Genomic DNA, 6170 nt, shown 5'->3' with positions numbered 1-6170 from the left:
TGGTATTTAAGCTGAGACTTGAAGCAGGATGGGTGGGAGTTAGGCAGGACACAAATGAGAAGGAGGGATGGCATTTCACATCTGGAGAGATGAGTATGGAGAAGGATACTAAGGTGTTGAGAACATGGTAGGTTGAGGAACTGAAAGAAAGGCAGCAAAGGGGAGAACGGCATGAAATGAGGTGAGGCAGGACTTTGTAAGATTTTATTTTAAGTTCTTTGGAACTTAAATGTTAAATTTTCTTTGGAAAATAATCCAAAATTTTCAATCTTTACATCATTGTTCAGGGCGTAATAAGAAGAACAGATTAGAAGGGGAAAGAGGGCATTCAGAAAGCCAATTAGGATGCTACTGCAGGAGATCAGGTACAAGAGAGTTTGGCTTTGACTAGATTAGCAGCAGTAGAAATAAAGATAAATAAATGAATTTGAGTACTAGTTAAAACAAAGGTAACAATTGATGTGAATGTGTGTGGGGATGGTGGTGGTGATAAGGAAGAGGGACATGGGTGGAAAAAATGGAGGAAGTACAGAAAACCAAGAAGAAACAGCCAGAGGGATAGGAGGAAAACCAGAAAGTATGGGATCAAAAAGCCTAGTGTTTAAAGAAAGTGTTCAGTTGTGTCAAAAACCCCTTAGAAATCAAGGAAAAGGATAGTGAAAATTTTCCATCATATTTGCTAACATGGAGGTCACTAATGGCTTTTACATGAAGAGTTTTAGTGGAATAATGGGAGCGAACACCAGATTAGAGGCAGTTAAGGAGTGAGTGCAGACAGCCTGGGTAAACAATTCTTTTGAGAAGGTTGACTGTCAAGGGCAATAGCTAGAAAAGGCTATAAAGTCAATGACTTATTGACTAGAGATATATTAAAGGGCACAAATTATTTGCTATTTCTCCCATTTCTAATTTCCCTCTCCTTGATTTAGGGTTGGCTTTACTGACTTACTGACCAGTAGAATGTGGCAAAAGTGATGTTCTGGGGCTTCCGAGGATGTCATTAAAAGCCTTGCAGCTTCTAGCTGGGCTTCTTGGAAAACTTGCTCTTGGAGCCATGAACCATCACCTGAAAAGTCTAAGAACCGACAAGGCCATGCTCTCAGAAGCCCAAGCTAGCCACACAGAGGCAACATGAAGAGAGAGATAGCTGACTGGCCCCGTCTGCTCTGGCCATCCCAGTGCAGGCAGCAGGCCTTGAGTGAAGAAGCCATCTTTAACATTGCAGCCTCAGCAAATGCAACGTGGAGAACTGAGAAACCCAGCAGACAGCCAGAAATGAGGCTCCAGGCATAGGGCCTCAGCAGAATTGTGTCAACCATCTTAACCCAGCTGAGACCTCAGTTATTACGGAGCAGAGGCAGACCATTACCACTGTGCTCTGATCCACACTATAATAAGCACAATAAAACTTTATGTCACTAAGGGTTGGGGAAGTTTTTCCCACAATAATAGATAATTGGAACAACCTTACCATATAGTAGTCGTTCAATAAATATTCATTTAATTGAATAGCACAATTCACAAAAATTCAACGTATTTAAAATTTTGCAGAAGCACATGCCAAAATTGGACATAGAATTATGTACAAATTAAAATTTTCTTAATATAATATAAAATTCAGCATTTCAATCGTTTAGTTGATCATTTGCCATACTACTCAAAATTAGTGAAAACTTTTATATTCATAAATTATTTACACTGAAATTATTTAAATTTCATGTATATTTCAAGCAACTTTTTTTATCCCCAAATGTTGAAAAGCATTCTGCGTTGACTTGACATACACTTACTTTGTCCCAGGCATTATCCTAGGGCTTCATGTGTATCAACTCATTTAAACGAAGAACAGTAATGCCAGGTGGGTATGATTTTTATCTGCATTTTACACAAGAGCAATGAAGCACAAAGAAGTTAAATAATACCATCAAGGTCGTACAGCTAACACTTGATCAAACAGGGGTTTGAATCTAGCCAGCCACAGGCTCCAGAGCTGGTGTTTTAACTGCTCAGCTACATGACAAAGGCTGCCTGGTTTTCTTAAAGCAGTGACAGTCCTTCCCTCCCCCCACCCCACACACATGTTGTTTGGGTCCTTCCCTCTCACGTCTGTTTGAGATTGGAGTGCGTGACCATCAAGATGGGAGGAAAGTGAAAGAAAATTCTGGAACTAGGAGCACTTCTCAGACTGGCTATAACAGTGAGAACCTAAGGGAGAAGGAGGTACTTGACCAGAGAGATGAACAAGGAAGCTTCCCCTTTCTATCTCAGCTTAGGTCTGACCTGCCACCCGCACCCCAGGGATTATGTGCTGAGCCCTTCAGTTCCAGGATGCATTTACGATTTCCTATCTGCTCCAATATAAAATCTCTGAGACCAGTTTTACTCAGAGCTTCATGGACATTTTAGTTATGCAATATATGAGGTCTGAATATTGTCACACATCCAAATAGAACTTAATTGTTAAGCTTTGCAGTCTCACATATACTCAATATCTAATATTTACGAATAAATACAACCCCCTTCTCCCAAAGTAGGCATAATTGCAGAAATAAAGGTGCTGAACTGTTCTTCAGGAAGGTCTTGGCAGTTTTCGAATATTCCTTAGCAACAGTATTCCACATTAACCTTCAAGCAAATGACATTGAACTGCTACCAAACTTTTGTGTCGTGTTACACAGAAGTATGACTCTGAGTGGTGGATTCTTGTAACTTTCTCTAAATGGATTACTCCCATCAGGAGAAGCATTATGTGTTAGAGGTGACTACTGATTGAGCTAGCAGGAGATACGTCTTTAGGAGGAAAAGCAACTTGAAATTTTTTTATAAGGTTGACTTTATCCCATTGAAAGTGATGGTATATGAAATGAAAATATCTTTTAAAAAATGAATTGTATGTAGAATACAGTATATGTTCTCCCATGCATCTATTTCTTTTTGCAGGTAAGAGCACTATTCACCAAATAATGTTTTCAGTTAATGTTTTGTATTAAGCAGATGTAATTTCTAGAATAATAACATTTGTGACCAACACCACCCTCACCATTGGGCATGCCTTTGCTGGAACTCCCTTTGCACGGGGACAGAAGGTTTGGCTATAAATGTGTATGGTGGTAAATGTGAATTTATCGTATGGAGGAAGCATGTCAATGAAGAGGAAGATGAGGCCACTCAAGGCCAGTGTGCAACGGTGGAGGGGAGATCAGCAAGTAACAAACAAAAGCCAGGTTCTGCCAGAGGGCCGGGATGAAGGCGGTTAGATAACGAAATAGCTTCTGGAGATTTCTCTAAGTGAGGATTACGGAAACTTATTGATGGGTGATCGAAGTTTTCTCCCATTCTCTTTTCATTTCAAGCAAAGATTAACATTTTCCCTTATAAGAAGCCTTAGTTTCTAGACAACGATAATTTTCACACCATGAAAAACTTAAAGCCTTCTAACTCAGCTACTTAAATATTACAAGATTCTGTTCACTGGTATCATCTGCTTTCAGATGATTTTGCTATAGTTATTATGTTTTAGAGAGCACTTTCTTATGTTTTAGGAGAAGATGGCCTCTAGTGCTATTCATTTCCGACGGTGCGCCATCCCAAACCCTGGAAACAGAAGGCAGGCCAGCACGCGCCGGCCGTTGTCGCCCATTCGCCGTCCATTCTCAGGCTTCTTCCCGAGGGCGGAGCCGGCCTGGCCTCTGGGCCTCGGCTCCGGAAAGGAGGGCCTCTGCAGCCCTAGGCAGGTAAATCTTGATTAGTCAAAGCCGGACCCTTTCACTGTCGTGACCCTGGAGATGCTGTTTCCCTTCACTGCCACACGCAGACCAGTTCCTCACGTCGTAAAATCACAGGCATCTCTTCTTTTTATTTCAGTTTTCGTTCCTGATTATGTTGAATTTCTATCAGTTTTTATAGCAAAAAGGCCATTGACATGAAGCCCCTGTGTGTTATTTTTCTGAGACTAAAACACCTAAACCAGTCCTTCCTCAGAAACGTAGCGTGTCTTCTGGAAAGCAGACGCCTCCGCGACGTCCAGCTTCCCTACTTGCGTGAGGCTGGGTATGATGCTTCAGTGTAAATCTACGTGGAATTAATGTATTTAGAATTAATAATATACACATAAAAGAAAATTTAAAAAGAAATACAGGACTGTAAATAAAGCCTGTTGTCTTACACTGCCTGTGTCCCGTAGCCGGTGCATATCCGTTTGGTCCTCGACCCGCAGGAAGACTGTCCCGGGCCGCGCGGGCTGTGGGCACGGACCTCCCGGGGCTGCGGGACAGCGACCGCCCCGTGGCCGCGCGTGCGCCGTGCTCCGACCCCGCCTGGCCCGGGCGCTCTGCTGTTTCCAGCGTGTGCTTCCTGGGGTCCCCTTTGCATACCGTGTCTTCTCTGAGGCTTTTCGGAAACGTGTCCCAGCACTCTAGGTTTCTTCAGCCCAGCCCCACTGGAGGGAACGATTGTAACTTTTTCTGTGGAAGAAAAAAAATCTTAAAATAATTCACCCATCCCACCCCATCCAGTCCATTTCCTCAACCTCCCACCCCTGAATCAGAGAATGAACCTGATTCTCACTCTGCTGTCTCTTAATGCCGAGATCTTGTCAATGAGCTGGGTCTTTTTCTCTCTTCTTCCTCATAGAGTGGCTCACTCTGCGCTCCTTGAAAGCACTGCTTCCATCCTGGGCTTTGGGGGACTCAGCGTCCCTGAACCTCCCCCCCCCCCCCCCCCCCCGCCCCCGATCCGGTAGCCTGGATAAAAACATTTCCAACTGGCACACAGCTTCTAGGGAATAATGCACATTTTTCTCATGGCGCTGCCTGGGCAGTCCGCTACTAAACATCACTGCCTTACAGGAAAGGAAGGCTCCGACTTCCAATGTGGAAAATTTACTTTGGTGTTTGTCTCAAAAGAAATAGGATTCAGGACTTGGATAAGGTTTAAAGGCCAAGAGAAGAGTAGGAGGAAAAAACAGGACTTCCTCTTAGTGCCCACCTTCAGTGCCTCACCCCTGCAATGCTCAAGTCTAAGAAAGTGAGGTGCAACACTGGATGTCTAGTGGGGTGTGAGAGGAAAGGACCCCTCAACATGGAGTTGTGAACCCCCAAAGCCAGAATCCCTCAACAAGCCACGCCCTGATGAACAGTACCTCTACATTTCCTTCTCAACCCTGCAGTGCAAAATTATCGTAACTGAGGATCTGATCAGAAAATGTCTTGATAATTGGTTTCTAAAAATGAGAAAAATAAATGTCACAGAACGTACCTCCTTGAAAGTCATAGAAGCCTTCAAAGGTGTTAACACAAAACTCCCGAGCTGGGTTTGAGAAGCTCTTCATTTAACAATGGGGGCGAGGAGGCTGAAAATTAAAAATCAAGCGTGTAGCTTCCTTTTGTGAATTTATTGAAAGGTTTGCACGCTTAGAGTCCTTGCTTCTGTTATCTTTGCTCCTTTTCTCTTTGGAAGGAAATGAAGAACTCCTAAAGTGACATTGCAGATTGGGATCTGCGCCCTCTTCTGCTTCCGTCCAGAAGTGCCCTGCCTCATTCCCTGCAGAACTGAAGGCAATGAATCAAATGAGGACAGCTGCTGTTGCCCTGTATCGGGACACTTGACAAGCGATCTTCTTGCGTCTCAGCGTGGCCGATCCTGAATCTCTCTTCAGGAGAGAGGCCTCGAATCTCAAAACCATTCAGGTCAAGATAGGACGAGAAGCTTCTTCGCTTCCCACTTCCCTTTGTACTAGGGCCTACATAACTTTATCATAATTGTGCCTCAGATCCTCAATAAAGTATTAATTAGAATGCTTGACTTATCAATTGTTGTCAAGTCTTAAAATTTTGCATAGCATTCCCATACTATTTTTTGTGTCCAGAGATTTAACCTAAAAGTTATAGATGTATATAAAAATTTAGCTACAGAATATTTATTATAAAATTGCAAAAATCAACATATAAATATATATGAAATATATATATAGCACATACATGTATAGTAGTCCTTAATCATGTTGCCTTTGAAAAATATTTAATCTAAGAAAATATTTCTTGTGAAGTGTCAAATCAAGTTAAAAAATGAGGACTGTACGCTGTACTACGTCATCTCCCATCATTTGTGCCCGCGTGCGCGGTGTCTGTCTCCGCAGCCATCCCAGCCTCCTCATTTGTGCCCGTGTGCGC

The 6170-nt window shown here is 42.8% G+C and overlaps 2 long non-coding RNA genes across 2 annotated transcripts; one reads left to right on the top strand and one right to left on the bottom strand.

Moving 5' to 3' along the window:
* Nucleotides 1–1478: 1478 nt before the first annotated feature.
* On the bottom strand, nt 1479–4303 carry LOC138920873 (uncharacterized). Its single transcript, XR_011432814.1, has 2 exons — nt 4166–4303; nt 1479–4071 (listed from the first exon to the last, which is right to left on the bottom strand). It is a non-coding gene; the product is annotated as an uncharacterized lncRNA (long non-coding RNA).
* LOC138920874 (uncharacterized) lies at nt 3543–5810 on the top strand. The gene is made up of 2 exons (XR_011432815.1): nt 3543–3734; nt 5458–5810. It is a non-coding gene; the product is annotated as an uncharacterized lncRNA (long non-coding RNA).
* Nucleotides 5811–6170: the final 360 nt, after the last annotated feature.

Source organism: Equus caballus, chromosome 26 (assembly GCF_041296265.1).
Source record: "Equus caballus isolate H_3958 breed thoroughbred chromosome 26, TB-T2T, whole genome shotgun sequence".
Classification (NCBI taxonomy): Eukaryota; Metazoa; Chordata; class Mammalia; order Perissodactyla; family Equidae; genus Equus; species Equus caballus.
Note: the sequence above shows the minus strand (reverse complement) of the source record. Positions and strands in the feature narration are given on the sequence as shown.